The following is a 22,183-nucleotide window of genomic DNA, read 5'->3' on the forward strand; positions in this document are numbered from 1 at the left end:
CAGACATCACTCTGTGGTTGGGATACGTATGCTCCATTACTATCAGACATCCCTCTGTGGGTGGGATATGTATGCTCCATTATTATCAGACATCCCTCTGTGGGTGGGATATGTATGCTCCACTATTACCAGACATCACTCTGTGGGTGGGATATGTATGCTCCATTATTAGACATCACTCTGTGGTTGGGATATGTATGCTCCACTATTATCAGACATCACTCTGTGGTTGGGATACGTATGCTCCATTACTATCAGAAATTCCTCTGTGGGTGGGATATGTATGCTCCATTATTATCAGACATCACTCTGTGGTTGGGATATGTATGCTCCACTATTATCAGACATCACTCTGTGGTTGGGATACGTATGCTCCATTACTATCAGACATCCCTCTGTGGGTGGGATATGTATGCTCCATTATTATCAGACATCCCTCTGTGGGTGGGATATGTATGCTCCACTATTACCAGACATCACTCTGTGGGTGGGATATGTATGCTCCATTTTTGGCAGACATCACTATGTGGTTGGAATATGTATGCTCCATTATTATCAGACATCACTCCGTGGGTGGGATATGTATGCTCCATTATTAGCAGACATCACTCTGTGGGTGGGATATGTATGCTCCATTATTAGCAGATATCTCTCTGTGGTTGGGATATGTATGCTCCATTATTATCAGACATCCCTCTGTGGTTGGGATATGTATGCTCCATTATTGGCAGACATCACTCTGTGGATGGGATATGTATGCACCATTATTGGCAGACATCACTCTGTGGTTGGGATATGTATGCTCCATTATTATCAGACATCACTCCGTGGGTGGGATATGTATGCTCCATTATTAGCAGACATCACTCTGTGGGTGGGATATGTATGCTGCATTATTAGCAGACATCACTCTGTGGTTGGGATATGTATGCTCCATTATTATAAGACACCCCTCTGTGGTTGGGATATATATGATCCACTATTACCAGACATCACTCTGTGGGTGGGATATGTATGCTCCATTATTGGCAGACATCACTCTGTGGTTGGGATATGTATGCTCCATTATTATCCGACATCACTCCATGGGTGGGATATGTATGCTCCATTATTAGCAGACATCACTCTGTGGTTGGGATATGTATGCTCCATTATTAGCAGACATCACTATGTGGGTGGGATTTGTATGCTCCATTATTAGCAGACATCACTCTGTGGGTGGGATATGTATGCTCCATTATTGGCAGACATCACTCTGTGGGTGGGATATGTATGCTCCATTATTGGCAGACATCACTCCGTGCGTGGGATATGTATGCTCCATTATTAGCAGACATCCCTCTGTGGGTGGGATATGTATGCTCCATTATTGGCAGACATCACTATATGGTTGGGATATGTATGCTCCATTATTGGCAGACATCCCTCTGTGGGTGGGATATGTATGCTCCATTATTAGCAGACATCACTATATGGTTGGGATATGTATGCTCCATTATTGGCAGACATCTCCTGTGGGTGGGATATGTATGCTCCATTAATATCAGACATCACTATATGGTTGGGATATGTATGCTCCATTATTAGCAGACATCACTCTGTGGGTGGGATATGTATGCTCCATTATTGCCAGACATCCCTCTGTGGGTGGGATATGTATGCTCCATTATTGGCAGACATCTCCTGTGGGTGGGATATGTATGCTCCATTATTAGCAGACATCACTATGTGGGTGGGATTTGTATGCTCCATTATTAGCAGACATCACTATGTGGGTGGGATATGTATGCTCCATTATTGGCAGACATCACTCTGTGGGTGGGATATGTATGCTCCATTATTGGCAGAAATCACTATATGGTTGGGATATGTATGCTCCATTATTAGCAGACATCACTCTGTGGTTGGGATATATATGCTCCCCTATTACCAGACATCACTCCGTGGGTGGGATATGTATGCTCCATTATTAGCAGACATCACTCTGTGGTTGGGATATGTATGCTCCATTATTATCAGACATCCCTCTGTGGTTGGGATATATATGCTCCACTATTACCAGACATCACTCTGTGGGTGGGATATGTATGCTCCATTATTGGCAAACATCCCTCTGTGGGTGGGATATGTATGCTCCATTATTGGCAGACATCACTATATGGTTGGGATATGTATGCTCCATTATTGGCAGACATTCCTCTGTGGGTGGGATATGTATGCTCCATTATTAGCAGACATCACTCTGTGGGTGGGATATGTGTGCTCCATTATTGGCAGACATCCCTCTGTGGGTGGGATATGTATGCTCCATTATTGGCAGACATCACTCTGTGGGTGGGATATGTATGCTCCATTATTGGCAGACATCACTATATGGTTGGGATATGTATGCTCCATTATTGGCAGACATCTCCTGTGGGTGGGATATGTATGATCCATTATTATCAGACATCACTATATGGTTGGGATATGTATGCTCCATTATTGGCAGACATCCCTCTGTGGGTGGGATATGTATGCTCCATTATTAGCAGACATCACTCTGTGGTTGGGATATGTATGCTCCATTATTGGCAGACATCACTCTGTGGTTGGGATATGTATGGTCCATTATTGGCAGACATCCCTCTGTGGGTGGGATATGTATGCTCCATTATTGGCAGACATCACTCTGTGGGTGGGACATGTATGCTCCATTATTGGCAGACTTCTCCTGTGGGTGGGATATGTATGCTCCATTATTATCAGACATCACTATATGGTTGGGATATGTATGCTCCATTATTAGCAGACATCACTCTGTGGGTGGGATATGTATGGTCCATTATTGGCAGACATCACTCTGTGGTTGGGATATGTATGCTCCATTATTAGCAGACATCACTCTGTGGTTGGGATATGTATGCTCCATTATTAGCAGACATCACTCTGTGGTTGGGATATGTATGCTCCATTATTGGCAGACATCACTCTGTGGGTGGGATATGTATGCTCCATTATTGGCAGACATCACTCTGTGGGTGGGATATGTATGCTCCATTATTGGCAGACATCACTCTGTGGTTGGGATACGTATGCTCCATTATTGGCAGACATCCCTCTGTGGGTGGGATATGTATGCTCCATTATTGGCAGACATCACTATATGGTTGGGATATGTATGCTCCATTATTGGCAGACATCACTCTGTGGTTGGGATATGTATGGTCCATTATTGGCAGACATCACTATATGGTTGGGATATGTATGCTCCATTATTGGCAGACATCACTCTGTGGGTGGGATATGTATGCTCCATTATTATCAGACATCACTATATGGTTGGGATATGTATGCTCCATTATTAGCAGACATCACTCTGTGGGTGGGATATGTATGGTCCATTATTGGCAGACATCACTCTGTGGGTGGGATATGTATGCTCCATTATTGGCAGACATCACTCTGTGGTTGGGATATGCATGCTCCATTATTATCAGACATCACTATATGGTTGGGATATGTATGCTCCATTATTATCAGACATCACTATATGGTTGGGATATGTATGCTCCATTATTAGCAGACATCACTCTGTGGGTGGGATATGTATGGTCCATTATTGGCAGACATCACTCTGTGGGTGGGATATGTATGCTCCATTATTAGCAGACATCACTCTGTGGTTGGGATATGTATGCTCTATTATTGGCAGACATCACTCTGTGGTTGGGATATGTATGCTCCATTATTAGCAGACATCACTCTGTGGTTGGGATATGTATGCTCCATTATTAGCAGACATCACTCTGTGGTTGGGATATGTATGCTCCATTATTGGCAGACATCACTCTGTGGGTGGGATATGTATGCTCCATTATTGGCAGACATCACTCTGTGGTTGGGATATGTATGCTCCATTATTGGCAGACATCACTCTGTGGTTGGGATACGTATGCTCCATTATTGGCAGACATCCCTCTGTGGGTGGGATATGTATGCTCCATTATTGGCAGACATCACTATATGGTTGGGATATGTATGCTCCATTATTGGCAGACATCACTCTGTGGTTGGGATATGTATGGTCCATTATTGGCAGACATCACTATATGGTTGGGATATGTATGCTCCATTATTGGCAGACATCACTCTGTGGGTGGGATATGTATGCTCCATTATTATCAGACATCACTATATGGTTGGGATATGTATGCTCCATTATTAGCAGACATCACTCTGTGGGTGGGATATGTATGGTCCATTATTGGCAGACATCACTCTGTGGGTGGGATATGTATGCTCCATTATTGGCAGACATCACTCTGTGGTTGGGATATGTATGCTCCATTATTATCAGACATCACTATATGGTTGGGATATGTATGCTCCATTATTATCAGACATCACTATATGGTTGGGATATGTATGCTCCATTATTAGCAGACATCACTCTGTGGGTGGGATATGTATGGTCCATTATTGGCAGACATCACTCTGTGGGTGGGATATGTATGCTCCATTATTAGCAGACATCACTCTGTGGTTGGGATATGTATGCTCTATTATTGGCAGACATCACTCTGTGGTTGGGATATGTATGCTCCATTATTAGCAGACATCACTCTGTGGTTGGGATATGTATGCTCCATTATTAGCAGACATCACTCTGTGGTTGGGATATGTATGCTCCATTATTGGCAGACATCACTCTGTGGGTGGGATATGTATGCTCCATTATTGGCAGACATCACTCTGTGGTTGGGATATGTATGCTCCATTATTGGCAGACATCACTCTGTGGTTGGGATACGTATGCTCCATTATTGGCAGACATCCCTCTGTGGGTGGGATATGTATGCTCCATTATTGGCAGACATCACTATATGGTTGGGATATGTATGCTCCATTATTGGCAGACATCACTCTGTGGTTGGGATATGTATGCTCCATTATTGGCAGACATCACTATATGGTTGGGATATGTATGCTCCATTATTATCAGACATCACTCTGAGGGTGGGATATGTATGCTCCATTATTATCAGACATCACTATATGGTTGGGATATGTATGCTCCATTATTAGCAGACATCACTCTGTGGGTGGGATATGTATGGTCCATTATTGGCAGACATCACTCTGTGGGTGGGATATGTATGCTCCATTATTGGCAGACATCACTCTGTGGGTGGGATATGTATGCTCCATTATTAGCAGACATCACTCTGTGGTTGGGATATGTATGCTCCATTATTGGCAGACATCACTCTGTGGTTGGGATATGTATGCTCCATTATTGGCAGACATCACTCTGTGGGTGGGATATGTATGCTCCATTATTGGCAGACATCAATCTGTGGTTGGGATATGTATGCTCCATTATTATCAGACATCACTCCATGGGTGGGATATGTATGCTCCATTATTAGCAGACATCACTATGTGGGTGGGATTTGTATGCTCCATTATTAGCAGACATCACTATGTGGGTGGGATATGTATGCTCCATTATTGGCAGACATCACTCTGTGGGTGGGATATGTATGCTTCTTTATTGGCAGAAATCACTATATGGTTGGGATATGTATGCTCCATTATTAGCAGACATCACTCTGTGGTTGGGATATATATGCTCCCCTATTACCAGACATCACTCCGTGGGTGGGATATGTATGCTCCATTATTAGCAGACATCACTCTGTGGTTGGGATATGTATGCTCCATTATTATCAGACATCCCTCTGTGGTTGGGATATATATGCTCCACTATTACCAGACATCACTCTGTGGGTGGGATATGTATGCTCCATTATTGGCAGACATCCCTCTGTGGGTGGGATATGTATGCTCCATTATTGGCAGACATCACTATATGGTTGGGATATGTATGCTCCATTATTGGCAGACATCCCTCTGTGGGTGGGATATGTATGCTCCATTATTAGCAGACATCACTCTGTGGGTGGGATATGTATGCTCCATTATTGGCAGACATCCCTCTGTGGGTGGGATATGTATGCTCCATTATTGGCAGACATCACTCTGTGGGTGGGATATGTATGCTCCATTATTGGCAGACATCACTATATGGTTGGGATATGTATGCTCCATTATTGGCAGACATCTCCTGTGGGTGGGATATGTATGCTCCATTAATATCAGACATCACTATATGGTTGGGATATGTATGCTCCATTATTGGCAGACATCCCTCTGTGGGTGGGATATGTATGCTCCATTATTGGCAGACATCTCCTGTGGGTGGGATATGTATGATCCATTATTATCAGACATCACTATATGGTTGGGATATGTATGCTCCATTATTGGCAGACATCCCTCTGTGGGTGGGATATGTATGCTCCATTATTAGCAGACATCACTCTGTGGTTGGGATATGTATGCTCCATTATTGGCAGACATCACTCTGTGGTTGGGATATGTATGGTCCATGATTGGCAGACATCCCTCTGTGGGTGGGATATGTATGCTCCATTATTGGCAGACATCACTCTGTGGGTGGGATATGTATGCTCCATTATTGGCAGACTTCTCCTGTGGGTGGGATATGTATGCTCCATTATTATCAGACATCACTATATGGTTGGGATATGTATGCTCCATTATTAGCAGACATCACTCTGTGGGTGGGATATGTATGGTCCATTATTGGCAGACATCACTCTGTGGGTGGGATATGTATGCTCCATTATTAGCAGACATCACTCTGTGGTTGGGATATGTATGCTCCATTATTGGCAGACATCACTCTGTGGTTGGGATATGTATGCTCCATTATTAGCAGACATCACTCTGTGGTTGGGATATGTATGCTCCATTATTAGCAGACATCACTCTGTGGTTGGGATATGTATGCTTCATTATTGGCAGACATCACTCTGTGGGTGGGATATGTATGCTCCATTATTGGCAGACATCACTCTGTGGGTGGGATATGTATGCTCCATTATTGGCAGACATCACTCTGTGGTTGGGATACGTATGCTCCATTATTGGCAGACATCCCTCTGTGGGTGGGATATGTATGCTCCATTATTATCAGACATCACTCTGTGGGTGGGATATGTATGCTCCATTATTGGCAGACATCACTCTGTGGTTGGGATACGTATGCTCCATTATTGGCAGACATCCCTCTGTGGGTGGGATATGTATGCTCCATTATTGGCAGACATCACTATATGGTTGGGATATGTATGCTCCATTATTGGCAGACATCACTCTGTGGTTGGGATATGTATGGTCCATTATTGGCAGACATCACTATATGGTTGGGATATGTATGCTCCATTATTGGCAGACATCACTCTGTGGGTGGGATATGTATGCTCCATTATTATCAGACATCACTATATGGTTGGGATATGTATGCTCCATTATTATCAGACATCACTATATGGTTGGGATATGTATGCTCCATTATTGGCAGACATCACTCTGTGGGTGGGATATGTATGCTCCATTATTAGCAGACATCACTCTGCGGTTGGGATATGTATGCTCTATTATTGGCAGACATCACTCTGTGCTTGGGATATGTATGCTCCATTATTAGCAGACATCACTCTGTGGTTGGGATATGTATGCTCCATTATTAGCAGACATCACTCTGTGGTTGGGATATGTATGCTCCATTATTGGCAGACATCACTCTGTGGGTGGGATATGTATGCTCCATTATTGGCAGACATCACTCTGTGGTTGGGATATGTATGCTCCATTATTGGCAGACATCACTCTGTGGTTGGGATACGTATGCTCCATTATTGGCAGACATCCCTCTGTGGGTGGGATATGTATGCTCCATTATTGGCAGACATCACTATATGGTTGGGATATGTATGCTCCATTATTGGCAGACATCACTCTGTGGTTGGGATATGTATGCTCCATTATTGGCAGACATCACTATATGGTTGGGATATGTATGCTCCATTATTGGCAGACATCACTCTGAGGGTGGGATATGTATGCTCCATTATTATCAGACATCACTATATGGTTGGGATATGTATGCTCCATTATTAGCAGACATCACTCTGTGGGTGGGATATGTATGGTCCATTATTGGCAGACATCACTCTGTGGGTGGGATATGTATGCTCCATTATTGGCAGACATCACTCTGTGGGTGGGATATGTATGCTCCATTATTAGCAGACATCACTCTGTGGTTGGGATATGTATGCTCCATTATTGGCAGACATCACTCTGTGGTTGGGATATGTATGCTCCATTATTGGCAGACATCACTCTGTGGTTGGGATATGTATGCTCCATTATTAGCAGACATCACTCTGTGGTTGGGATATGTATGCTCCATTATTAGCAGACATCACTCTGTGGTTGGGATATGTATGCTCCATTATTAGCAGACATCACTCTGTGGTTGGGATATGTATGCTCCATTATTGGCAGACATCACTCTGTGGGTGGGATATGTATGCTCCATTATTGGCAGACATCACTCTGTGGTTGGGATATGTATGCTCCATTATTGGCAGACATCACTCTGTGGTTGGGATACGTATGCTCCATTATTGGCAGACATCCCTCTGTGGGTGGGATATGTATGCTCCATTATTGGCAGACATCACTATATGGTTGGGATATGTATGCTCCATTATTGGCAGACATCACTCTGTGGTTGGGATATGTATGCTCCATTATTGGCAGACATCACTATATGGTTGGGATATGTATGCTCCATTATTGGCAGACATCACTCTGAGGGTGGGATATGTATGCTCCATTATTATCAGACATCACTATATGGTTGGGATATGTATGCTCCATTATTAGCAGACATCACTCTGTGGGTGGGATATGTATGGTCCATTATTGGCAGACATCACTCTGTGGGTGGGATATGTATGCTCCATTATTGGCAGACATCACTCTGTGGGTGGGATATGTATGCTCCATTATTAGCAGACATCACTCTGTGGTTGGGATATGTATGCTCCATTATTGGCAGACATCACTCTGTGGTTGGGATATGTATGCTCCATTATTAGCAGACATCACTCTGTGGTTGGGATATGTATGCTCCATTATTGGCAGACATCACTCTGTGGGTGGGATATGTATGCTCCATTATTGGCAGACATCCCTCTGTGGGTGGGATAGTATCCTATCTGACCGATCACCTCTGGGAGGGGGAGGAGGCGAGTTATGTAATCCTACTGATGCAAGTAAGATATTGCTCTGCGCAGACTTTCCCCGCAGGACAGCTCCAGTTCTGAGCAGCTCCAGCAGATGGCGCTTCTAATCCCCAGACGCTGAGACGGAAGGAAAGCTGCACCTCTCCTGTGCAGGAAGGAGCCTGCTCTAACCTGGGCGCACATCTGGAGGAGGAGCAGCCTGTGCTGGGGGCGGAGGCGGCGCCGGACAGGAACATTTGATCACCTGGCTGCTGGAGAATTTTCTTAACCTGTTATCTGCTTGTGACCTCCACCCCTCCCTGTAGAGCTGGACCCCAGGAGGCGCCTATATGTACACACGGTGGGTGCGTCTGTATGTATGTATGTGACTGGTGGCTGTCAGGTGGGCACGTGGGGGGTGCCAGGCTGGGCACAGTGGGTGCTTCTGTATGTGTCAGGCTGGGCACACTGACCAGGAAATGCAGACTGGCTGCACTATATACCTTGATCCCTCTGTGCTGGAGGAGGGCTGAGCAGGGATAGGTTGGCACAGATGAGAGGTGGGTGGCATGTGGCATAGAGACATCAGCAATCAGTGCTCATCCTATGTATTATGTAGCTGCATACCTGCATGTCTATAATGTCGCTGACGCAGGCAGCATAGAGCCCTATGACATGGTGCATGTGCTGCAGTCAGCGGCGTTAACCCTAGCAGCTCTGGGAGCAGAGTGCTGGCTCTGAGCAGGCAGCATCTGCTCGCAGTGTGCCATTTACTGCTGTGCCCAGTGTGCGGTGCATGTGGAGCCAGGCTGTTACTGAGGCTTCCGCCTTGACATTCTGGCGTGGCTAGTAGTACTGAGAAAAAAAAACCAAGTTGTCTGTTTCCCCCGCCCTCAGTACAGGAAGCTGCAGTATGTTCTGCTTATGTGTCTTGTTTTTCCACATCAACATCTGCAGGATCTGCTGTGGGATGGAAGGTGTTAAGCGACAAGCTGTGTAGGGCAGAGTCTGCACACTTTATGGTGTAGTGATGGGAGCTGCTGATATGACATTAGCTGGAGGCATGGCACTGTGACATATCGGATGTTTACTGGCCTGCACCATGTTACTCTACGTGCCACATGCCAATGAATAAGGCGCCGGTACCAAAATTCACCCAGTACAAGTTCTCTGCCACTTTCTTCAAAGAGAAAAAAGTGGTGGAAAGTTGTAAGTCAGGCACCAAGCCGAATTATATTGTAACACGTAGAATAAATATACTTATTATCTGCTATTTATTTAATCTGGAAACATGGCAGGAGCTTGATAAATGAGGCTGACAGTACGAATGTCATTCTATGATAAATGTGCCCAGCTCCCTGGCCCTGGTCACTGGATGGTGCTGGCTGTCGTGAGTGAGGCTGAGGAAGCCATGCACATTAAGGCAAAGTCAGCGAAACCTAGTGATTTTAGGGGGGCCATCCTACTGTTATATTTATGGTGGCATCCTGACTCTCCACCTGCCGATGTTGAAACCCACCACTCACATTAGATGGCTGTTGGCCAAATGATCTTCCATCTTTGCCCGCTCTCCCCACACGTGCGGAGAGTGGGCTGAGAAGCAGCTCCTTCCCCCGCGCGCACGGGGAGAGCGGGCAAAGATGGAAGATCATTTGGCCAATAGGAGCTGCGTCTCGGCCCGCTCGTTCTTAAATGGGAGCTCTTTCTGATGAGCCCTACTGTGAGAAAGCCTGTGAAACGTCTGCCATCTGTTTATCTCAAGGAGAACAAAGATCCACAGTCCGAAATCGGACATTTCGAATCCTTGCTTGCCCCCTGGCAATCAATTGTCCAGGACCCCCATGCCCATTGGACTGTTGGCCAAACCTGACGCTATTGGCTGGTTCGGCCATCATTAGTCTAATGTGTATGAGGGGCTTTATGGTAAAGAAGGATTGGACATGTCGAATTTCAAAGCCCAAACCTTTTGTTCCCACAGGAGATAAACCGTTGTCACAGGTGTCTGGCATCAGCTTACTCCCCCTCTTCCCATTGGCTATTCTCTGCCAATCAGCTGTTTTAAAAGCTGGGGGGCAAGTGCTTCATCCCCTTGATTGTATACATTGGCTCATACTACATAACGCTATACTGTTAGTAGCAGATGTGCTTGGCATTGCAGCGATGTCTCATTTTCCTGCACAGTACACTACCACCCCAAATTGCACCCCAGACTACAAAGCAGGGCTGTGGAGTTGTAGTCAGAGTCTGTGTCCATTTTAGTAAAGTCGGAGTCAGAATCGGAGTCGGTATAAAATGGACCGACTCCAACTCCTAAAATATATAATAAATTGGGTACAGTAGTTCAATGCCGTTTGTGGGGAATATTTTTTTCATAAGAATTTGGGAAAGTTATGAAATGTTCTATAAATGTCTGTCCTATTCCTGATCTAAGGGTCTAGACTTTTAGCTGAGATGAATCTGTGCTACAGTAAATTTATCACTTAAACAAGAGCCATGTATGAGGGAGTCGGAGTTGGAGTCGGTGTCATGGAAATTGAAGAGTCAGAGGTTTGGCTTACTGACTCCACAGCCCTGCTGCAAAGTAGCCCACGCTGCCTCTTAGGCAGCCAGAAATGCCTGGATGGGGTTTACAGGTCTCTATAGATAATCTCTAAGCAGCACCAGAGACCCCTTACATATAGCATTTAGGAAGCAGACATGGTACTGAAAGTAACTCCATGCTTCACACCTCCAGATTTTCTACTTTAGCCATTTCCACCTGACCGCAAAGAACAGTATAATACAGTAATCACACTTTGCTATATTACAACTTCAGCAGCAGTCTCTCTCTGCTTCCATTACCTCTACCAATACAATTAGGCTATGTTCACACATTGTGTTTTTTCAGCTTTTTTTTTTTATGCAAATTTTCAGTTGCGTTTTACAGTACCAGCAAAGTCTATCAGATTTCATAAATCTCATGCACACACCTTGGTTTTTGTCTGATCAGTATTTTGTGCTTTGCATGTTTTTTTGCAGAATAAAGCAAGTTACTCCTTTCAGCGTTTTTTCTGCGTTTTTTTTGCAGCGGTTTTCACCTATTGAAAGTAATGGGCAGTGAAAAAACGACTAGTGTGAACATAACTATCAGGTTTCGCTGCGTTTTTAGTGAAAAAAACAAGTACAGCAGTATGTGAAACACATTTATTTTTGTGATTTTTACCATCTTGTCTTGGTCACCTGAGTTGGCAGCTTGGATTAGAACAGTTTCATTAAATTAATAATGTGTAAACAGTAATCATTGGCTGAGTTAAGGCCCCGTCACACATAACGAGATCGCTAGCGAGATCGCTGATGGGTCACGGTTTGGTGACGCAATAGCGATCTCGCTAACGATCTCGTTATGTCTGACAGGTAGCAACGATCAGGCCCCTGCTGTGAGATCGCTGATCGTTACAAAGCTTCCTGGACCATTCCTGGGTCGTTGCGCTCCCGCTGGGCAGTGTGCATCGCTGTATTTGACACCTTGTCAACGACCTCGCTAGCGATTCAGAACTGAGACACATTGATGTGCATAAATTGGACTTTTCTGCGTTCATCGTCCCCGATTGGTGGTCGCTACTGCGTCCTTGTTTTTTTTCAGATCCCACCAGCGTTCTCCGGCTGTGACTCCACTTTGAACAAATCAGACATCTTTAGCGAAGTAGGTATTGTTTGGGGTCTCAAATGAGCTTCCATTTTTAATTCATTTATAGGACATCTACCAATTATCTGCTATCATTGCTCTTCAGGGAGGGAGGGCTTGGCTTCTATCTGTATATATATGCTTTTGCATGGGCAGATATTTTAGGGGTCTCGTGCACACACACCCACACAGCACGTTTTCTGACACGCTGTCGTGGCCAACCGCTTCTGAGTTTTTCATACGCCAATTAACATGAAGCTTAAATCAATAGACTCTGTTCTTTTGGCCTGTTGCACGCTTCAAAACTTTCTTCGTCGACGTGATGCAATTACGTACTGTCCGCCTGGCTTTGTGGACTCTGTGGACCGAGCCAATGGGGAAGTGGAGCTCGGTGAATAGCGTGCAAACGATCCTGCAATTGCAGGCCTTCAACCAGTGGGACATGGCAGAAACACCCATGATGCGAAGACCTGCCGCGACAACTGCTGCCAGTATTTTAACGGTCCTGGTGCCCTGTCACACATAACGAGATCGCTAACGAGATCGCTATTGAAGCCAAGCCCTCCCTCCCTGAAGAGCAATGATAGCAGATAATTGGTAGATGTCCTATAAATGAATTAAAAATGGAAACTCATTTGAGACCCCAAACAATACCTACTTCGCTAAAGATGTCTGATTTGTTCAAAGTGGAGTCACAGCCGGAGAACGCTGGTGGGATCTGAAAAAAACAAGGACGCAGTAGCGACCACCAATCAGGGACGACGAACGCAGAAAAGTCCAATTTATGCACCTCAATGTGTCTCAGTTCTGAATCGCTAGCGAGGTCGTTGACAAGGTGTTAAATACAGCGATGCACACTGCCCAGCGGGAGCGCAACGACCCAGGAATGGTCCAGGAAGCTTTGTAACGATCAGCGATCTCACAGCAGGGGCCTGATTGTTGCTACCTGTCAGACATAACGAGATCGCTAGCGAGATCGCTATTGCGTCACCAAAACGTGACTCATCAGCGATCTCGCTAGCGATCTCGTTATGTGTGACGGGGCCTTTAGTTGTGAGATTGAACAATAGCTGTGGTCCAGGGAGGTGTGAAATTGAACAATGCCCTGAGCAATTCAATGGTAGACCATAGTGTGAAAATAAATAGTGTCCTACAAACTCAATACACTGCCAGTGTCTCAGGTAAACTATTCCTGAACAATTCACCTCTCCCACTGTTAAATTTTAAAGGGAATCTGTCACCCCCTGGGAGTTATCAAACCTCTAATATGGGAATACCGGTTATAAAAATGTAAATCTATACATACCTGTATGTCCCAGATTAGCAGTCTGATTGCAGAGAAATGTCTTTTTATAAAAATCCGTTTTCATATGCTTGGCGCCCGGGGGACACCAAGAAATCTCCGCCTATCTGCTTAATTTCCATATTCCTCCTCCTCCCCTCCTCTGCACGTCATTTTACCCTGCAGTGGTCTAGTGTGCAGGCGCTGGGGAGTCACAGTGACCACTGCAGTGAAAAATGGGGCCGGGAGCAAAAAAAGTGCGCTTGAAGTTAGGTGCTTTGCGCATGTGCGGGATGTGAATGAGAAGAGTGCACGTCACAGGGCCCTGTGACGTGCAGAGGAGGGGAGGAATATGGAAATTAAGCAGATAGGTGGGATTTCTTGGCGTCCCCCGGGCACCAAGCATATGAAAACGGATTTTATAAAAAGACATTTCTCTGCAATCAGACCTCTAGTATGGGACATACAGGTATGTTTACATTTCTATAACTGGTATGCCCATATTAGAGGTCTGATAACTTCCAGGGGGTGACAGATTCCCTTTAAATTCTGGTTAATATGGTTTCACATATGTCTTGCATTGGTGACCTGTGTTCATGCTTATGTGGTGGAAGCAAAGCTGAACTTTGAGATCCTGAAAAACGCACCAAAACCTGCATTTTTCACGCACCTTCTTTCCTTCCAAGAGATCAGGTTTTGCTGCAGGAAAAAAAAAAACGCAATGTGTGAACATAGTCTTAGGATGTGTTTTTTTTTTTTTTTTTACAGGGTTTTTGATGCTGAATCCGCACCACAAAAAATACTTTGTGATAAGTTTTCTAAGGAATGGGAAAAAAATCTATAATGTAGTTGGTGCGTGTTTTTTTTGCAGGAGAAAAAAGTTGCATGTAAAATCTTGGTGCATTCCCATACCAAATCTACAAATGAAACGCTTCCAAGCTACATAAAAAAACTGCTCAAAAATGCTTCTGTTTTCTGCGTCAGATAATTCTTGTAAAAAAAAAAAATAAAACAACTCATCCAAAAACTCAGTGTGCACTCTAGCTCCTCAACCTTCATCCGCCAAACAGAATTTAAAGAGGTTGTCCACTACTTCATCTTTGATGACCTATCTTTAGGATAAGTAATCAATGTCTGATTGATCGGGGTCCGCGACCCGGCACCCCAGCGGATCAGCTGTGCTAGGTGTTGGTGGCGGTGGCCGCCGCCCACTGCTACTCAATTGTGGAGCTGCTCCGTCTTCTGATAGTGGCCACAGAGTACTCAATAGGTCATCAATGATAAAGTAGTGGACAACCTCTTTAAGGATATAATCAAACATTGATCCCTAGACTAGTGCCTATAGGTGTATGTATCAAAACAATATAATATACGATTTAAGGCACTTATTTGGGGACTGTATAGGAGACAAGTTCCATGCCATTATACAATGCAACCATATAAAGAGAAAAAAAAGCCGTACAAAGATCTGATTTCAAAACATTAACAAAATCTTTATTTTACATGTAGATTAAAAACCCTATAAAAAATAGTGGCTTTAGATAAATAGTGTCTGAAAGCCAGTGGGGGCACCATAGGTTGCCAATATACAAATGATTCAATTTCATAAAGAATTATGCTAATTGGTTAGTTGGTATTAAACTATAATAGAATCTCAGTTGATAGCTAGTACTGGCTTTAGTCATTTAATAGAATACTAATATATATATATATATATATATATATATATATATATATATATATATATATATATATATAATATTAGTGCCTACAAGTAGTATTCAACCCCCTGCAGATTTAGCTGGTTTGATAAGATACAAATAAGTTAGAGCCTTCAAACTGCAAACGAGAGTAGGTTTTATGAACAGAAGCATAAATATTACAAACCAAAAAGTTATGTTGCTCAGTTGAATTTTATTAAATTTTAAACATAAAAGTGTGGGTCAATTATTATACAACCCCTATGTTTAATATTTTGTGGAATAACCCTTGCTTGCAATTACAGCTAATAATCGTCTTTTATAAGACTTGATCAGGCCGGCACAGGTCTGTGGAGTTATCTTGGCCCACTCCTCCATGCAGATCTTCTCCAAGTTATCTAGGTTCTTTGGGTGTCTCATGTGGACTTTATTCTTGAGCTCCTTCCACAAGTTTTCAATTGGGTTAAGGTCAGGAGACTGACTAGGCCACTCCAACACCTTGACTTTTTCCCTATTGAACCAGGCCTTGGTTTTCTTGGCTGTGTGCTTTGGGTCATTGTCTTGTTGGAAGATGAAATTACGACCCATCTTAAGATCCTTGATGGAGGAGCGGAGGTTCTTGGCCAAAATCTCCAGGTAGGCCGTGCTATCCATCTTCCCATGGATGCGGACCAGATGGCCAGGCCCCTTGGCAGAGAAACAGCCCCACAGCATGATGCTGCCACCACCATGCTTGACTGTAGGGATGGTATTCTTGGGGTCGTATGCAGTGCCATCCAGTCTCCAAACGTCACGTGTGTGTTTGGCACTAAAGATCTCGATCTTGGTCTCATCAGACCATAGAACCTTGAACCAGTCTGTCTCAGAGTCCTTCAAGTGATCATGAGCAAACTGTAGACGAGCCTTGACATGACGCTTTGAAAGTAAAGGTACCTTACGGGCTCGTCTGGAACGGAGACCATTGCGGTGGAGTACGTTACTTATGGTATTGACTGAAACCAATGTCCCCACTGCCATGAGATCTTCCCGGAGCTCCTTCCTTGTTGTCCTTGGGTTAGCCTTGACTCTTCGGACAAGCCTGGCCTCGGCACGGGAGGACACTTTCAAAGGCTGTCCTGGCCGTGGAAGGCTAACAGTAGTTCCATAAGCCTTCCACTTACGGATGATGCTCCCAACAGTGGAGACAGGTAGGCCCAACTCCTTGGAAAGGGTTTTGTACCCCTTGCCAGCCTTGTGACCCTCCACGATCTTGTCTCTGATGGCCTTGGAATGCTCCTTTTGTCTTTCCCATGTTGACCATGTCTGAGTGCTGTTCACAAGTTTGGGGAGGGTCTTAAATAGTCAGAAAAGGCTGGCAAAAGAGATCTTTAATCCACACATGTGAAGCTCCTTATTCTTGGTGCCTGAACTACTTCTTAATACTTTAGGGGGACCAAACAGAATTCTTGTGGTTTGAGGGGTTGAATAATAAATGACACTCTGAATTAACTTTTTACGTTTAAAAAAAAAAAAAAAAAAAAAAAAAAATTTGCTGCAGTGCATTTCCCACTTCCAGGCTGAAATACAGTACAAATGTCACAATGCCAAGTTAATTCCGCATGTGTCAACCAGCTAAATCTGCAGGGGGTTGAATACTACTTGTAGGCACTGTATATATATATATATATATATATATATATATATATATACCGTATATTCCGGCGTATAAGACGACTTTTGAAGACTGAAAAATCTTCTGTCTAGTCTGGGGTCGTCTTATACGCCGGTAATGCTTTTGAACTTTCAGAAATTGACATGCGGGGATACTCTGGGGGTGTTAATAAGCTGCCGTGGCCGTATCCCTGCCATGTCGGAGTTAATATAAGGTGGAGGGAGTTAAAATACGGCGGCGGTAGGTCCAGACAGTCAGCGCTTCTGTGCTGAAACTGACACATCGCTGCGTATTCCCAGCTCCGGACACAGCGCAGGACTTCTGTGCCGACAGCTTTCACTTGTCACAGAAGCGCTGCGCTGTGTCCGGAGCTGGGAAGTTCGCATCGCTTCTGTGACAATATATGAAAAGCCGGCAATTCAGCAGCGGCATAAGCCGGCACCCGACAATTTAGAATAGAAAGAATAGAGCATCACACATAGATTAGATAGATAGAAACATGTCAGTCACATATATATGAAGTACAGTGACAGTATTGCTTACTGTACTTGTCATTTAGTGTAAAGGATTTATTAAAACAAATATTAGTGTTTTCATGCACCGTCTCTTTAAAAAAGCCGGCCGGCAATTCAGCATCTGTACCCGACAATTTATAACAGAAAGATAGAGCATCACACATAGATTAGATAGATAGAAACATGTCAGTCACATATATATGAAGTACAGTGACAGTGCTGGTTACTGTACTTGTCATCTAGTGTTAAAATAACGGATTTATTTAAAAAAAAATTGGCGTGGGGTTCCCCGTAATTTTAGTCTCTAGCGGAGGTTAAGCAGACAGCTGGGGCAGATGTTTGAAGCCTGGGAAGGGGGTAATACCCACGGAGCTTCCCAGGCTACTAATATCAGCCCCCAGCTGAATACCTAGCCTTTACTAGCTATTAAAATGGGGGACCCCCCCAAAAAAATGACGTGGGGTCCCCCCTAATTTAATAGCTAGCAAAGGCTAGGCAGACAGCTGGGGGCTGATATTAATAGCCCAGGAAGGGAGCCATGAATATTGGCCCCCTCCCAGGCTAGAAACACCAGCCGTCAGCCGCCCCAGAAATGGCGCATCCATAGGATGCGCCAATTCTGGCACTTAGCCTCGCTCTTCCACGCTGCCCTGGTGCGGTGGCAGGGGGTAATAGGGCTGGGGTTGATGTCAGCTTATAATGCCAGCTGACATCAAGCCCAGGTTAGTAATGGAAAGGCGTCTATAAGACACCCCCATTACTAACCCCATAGTAAAAGTTAAAAAAAACACAAACACCCAGAATAAAGTCCTTTAATTGAAATAAACACACAATTCTTTATTGTTCTAAATTAAACCATACTTACTGTCACGCCCATTCCAGCTGAAGCCAATGTCTTCTGCAATAAAAGTAAAATAATTAAGCAACCTCATCCTTACCTTTCCATGGTTCCCACGACAGCTTCAGCTCTGCTACATCGAGATAACAGGCTGGACCGCAGCAGAACGCTGCCATCCAGCCTGTCATCCCGTAGACACTGAGAAGCGCAGGCATGCTTGCGCTCTGCAGTGTCTGGCTGTGACAGCATCCAGATGAGCCGACAATGAACTCAGCTCACCTCCTGGACGTCCGTCACTGACAGCGTGGGAAACTTCTACTGCGCATGCGGGGAGCAGGAGAATTTTCCCACGCTGTCAGTGACGTGCATGAGGTGAGCCGAGTTCATTGGACATGATCTCGGCTCATCTGGATGCCGTCACAGTCAGACACTGAGGAGCACAAGCATGCCTGCGCTTCTCAGTGTCTGCCGCATGGCAAGCTGAATGGCAGCGTTCTGCTGCGGTCCAGCCTGTCATGTGAATGTAGCAGAGCTGGACCGGTCCTGGGAACCATGGAGAGGTAAGGATGAGGTTGCTTTATTATTTTACTTTTATTGCAGGAGATCGTTGGCTTCAGCTGGAATGGGCGTGATGGTAAGTATGGTTTAATTTAGAACATTAAAAAATTGTGTCTTTATTTCAATTAAAGGACTTTATTCTGGGTGTTTGTGTTTTTTTTAATTACTTTACTAGAAATTCATGGCGGTCATGTCTAATATTGGCGTGACCCCATGAATTTCGGGCTTAGGGCCAGCTGATAATGCCAAGCTGGCCTTAACCCCTTTATTACCCAGTGAGCCACCGCACCAGGGCCCTGGATGAGTTGGGTACAGCGCCAGAAGATGGCGCTTCTATGAACGCGCCATTTTCCGGGATGGCTGCGGACTGCAATTTGCAGCGGGGGGGGGCCAGAAAGCTTGGGCCTCCCTGCGCTGCAGATTCCAGCCCCCAGCTGCCTAGTTGTACCTGGCTGGACACAAAAATAGGGCGAAGCCCCACGTCTTTTTTTTTTTTAATTATTTCATGAAATAATTAAAAAAAAAAAGGGCTTCCCTATATTGTTGTGTCCGGCCAGGTACAAATAGGCAGCTGGTGGTTGGGGGCAGCCCGTTCCTGCCTGCTGTACCTGGCTGGACACAAAAATATGGCGAAGCCCACGTCAACATTTTTGGGAAAAATTAATTACAAAATTAATAATAATTTAGGGACTGCATCTTTATTAACCCCTCAATTGTCATTTAGTGTTAAAATAAAGGATTTTTTAAAAAGAAAATTGGCGTGGGATCCACCATCATTATAGTCTCTAGCGGAGGTTAAGCAGACGGCTGGGGCAGATGTTTGAAGTCTGGGAAGGGGGTAATACCCACGGAGCTTCCCAGGCTACTAATATCAGCCCCCAGCTGAATACCTAGCCTTTACTAGCTATTAGAATGGGGGACCCCCCCAAAAAATGACGTGGGGTCCCCCCTATTTTAATATGTTTATGAGTGACAGTTTTCCTGCTATATACCTGCATGTCATAAGAATTTAAATTAAAAAAAGGACCATGTTAAATTCAAATCTGTTTTTTTTTAATTTTTACCGGTGTTTGGTATGCGTTGGAAAAGGGGTAGTCTTATACGGTGAATATATCCTAAACTCTATATTTTAACAGGAAAGTAGGGGGGTCGTCTTATACACCAGGTCGTCTTATACGCCGGAATATACGGTATATATATGTAACCTTATAGGTACCAGGATAAAGCCAGTTAGTTGATTAACGTAGAACCATACTAAAGTCTTGATTCATAATAAATATTGGCCTTAATCAATTAATAAATTGCTTTGTGCAAAGTTCATAAGAACTGGAGTACACACATTGTATTAACCGCATTATTCAACTGGAATTAAGAACATATGCAAAACAGAGCCAGACTAAACATTGTAGCTGTGCCAAACAATGGTGCCACTTCCCCCGACGCGTGTTTCGCTAGGCGTGCCTTCTTCTGGGGGAGTCAACTGGCTCTGTTTTGTATATGTACTTAATTCCAGTCTACATTAAAGGGGTTCTCTGGTCTACAGCTACAAGACTTTTGAATCTTCATATAGTGCGCTGTGCAGTGTAAGGATTCCACTGTGCCGGCGCTGGGAGCGGAAGACGTGACTACAAGTATGGGATATGCATACTCCCAGCCACATTCCGACTAGATGGGCTCGACTTCGCTCAATGCAAGTGTATTGAGCAGGACCGGAAACAGTCTAGTTGGAATGTGGCCGGGATTATGCACCAGAGAATCCTCACAGCGCGTAGTTCACTTTAGAACGGACAACTCCTTTAATGTATCCACCTCTGGGTTGATTGGATGATGTAAAGGCATCCAGTTTCTGTATCCAGTAGTGAACAATCTGATACAGCCTTTAGTTTTTGGTTATTTTAAAGTATTGAATCCTGTTTTTTAATACACTGAAGGCTAATACTATGGTATATTAGTAATGGATCCTTGGATGAAATTTCTAGGTGTCACAATTTCACTGATTTGCAGTATGACATTGACTCCAGCTTCCTTTTAAGAAAAGTATCCAAGGCTTTCGATCATCTTTTTCCACTGGAGGTACTTGGGATAAGGAGACTGATATCGGCTCACAAGGTGTTTGAAATTGACTTGAATTCCCAATTCCACCCACTTGACTCTGAGTACTAAAGTGTGACATATGGTGACATGATACAGATTATTAAGCCACTCATTATTGGTTGTTCTTGTTAACTTGTATTGATGGAGCGTCGGAAGAAGCCTGCTGTTTTATTCTTCTAACTTAATGGAGAGTTATGCTGACATGCTGCATGATTCACAAAATCCAGAGCCCAGAGTTAGCAGTGCACTTGTATCATTTCAGGCTGATTTATTCTTCATAAATATGGAAGCTGATGGAAATGTGGCAGATTTAAAAGTCTCTGTGCTGGTATCGGTTTTTCATATCAATTACTATTTATAAAACTTTCTAATTTATCAGCCAAATCGTGAATTAATTCAATGGTGTATGACGTTGGTAAGAGCTCATTGTCAGATGACGCCTGCGCAGAATATTGTTTGGCTGCTCATACAGCCAGGTCCTGAAATCATAGATAAGGATTTCAATGGGAGCTTTGTCCTACAAACCTTACCCTTATCAAGTGCTCCTGTATATAAAAAAGATACTTTCTGTATAGAAATGTGAACTAAAGTGAAGTCAAACTGCTAATAGGGCAAACCCAAAGCTACTAGCTTAATTACTAAAAGTAATCATGGCGTACATAATATTATGGAGCCATTGGTTTGTTAGAACTATTATAAAAGCAGAATATATCATATAAGTAAACCAGAGGAAAT

The 22,183-nt window shown here is 44.0% G+C and overlaps 1 protein-coding gene across 3 annotated transcripts in view; it reads left to right on the plus strand.

The window, feature by feature from the left end:
- Positions 1-9,249: 9,249 nt before the first annotated feature.
- MBP (myelin basic protein) overlaps positions 9,250-22,183 on the plus strand; it is a 200,193-nt gene continuing 187,259 nt past the window's right edge. For 2 of the 3 annotated variants that reach the window (XM_073678920.1, XM_073678921.1), the window contains exon 1: positions 9,253-9,507. The gene's annotated coding sequence lies outside the window, so the exon portion shown is untranslated. Of the gene's footprint in view, positions 9,508-22,183 lie in introns of all 3 variants that reach the window. The other variant, XM_073678922.1, reaches the window with a different exon arrangement.

Source organism: Phyllobates terribilis, unplaced genomic scaffold (assembly GCF_046119375.1).
Source record: "Phyllobates terribilis strain yellow unplaced genomic scaffold, ASM4611937v1 Scaffold_4__5_contigs__length_816908805, whole genome shotgun sequence".
Lineage (NCBI taxonomy): Eukaryota > Metazoa > Chordata > Amphibia > Anura > Dendrobatidae > Phyllobates > Phyllobates terribilis.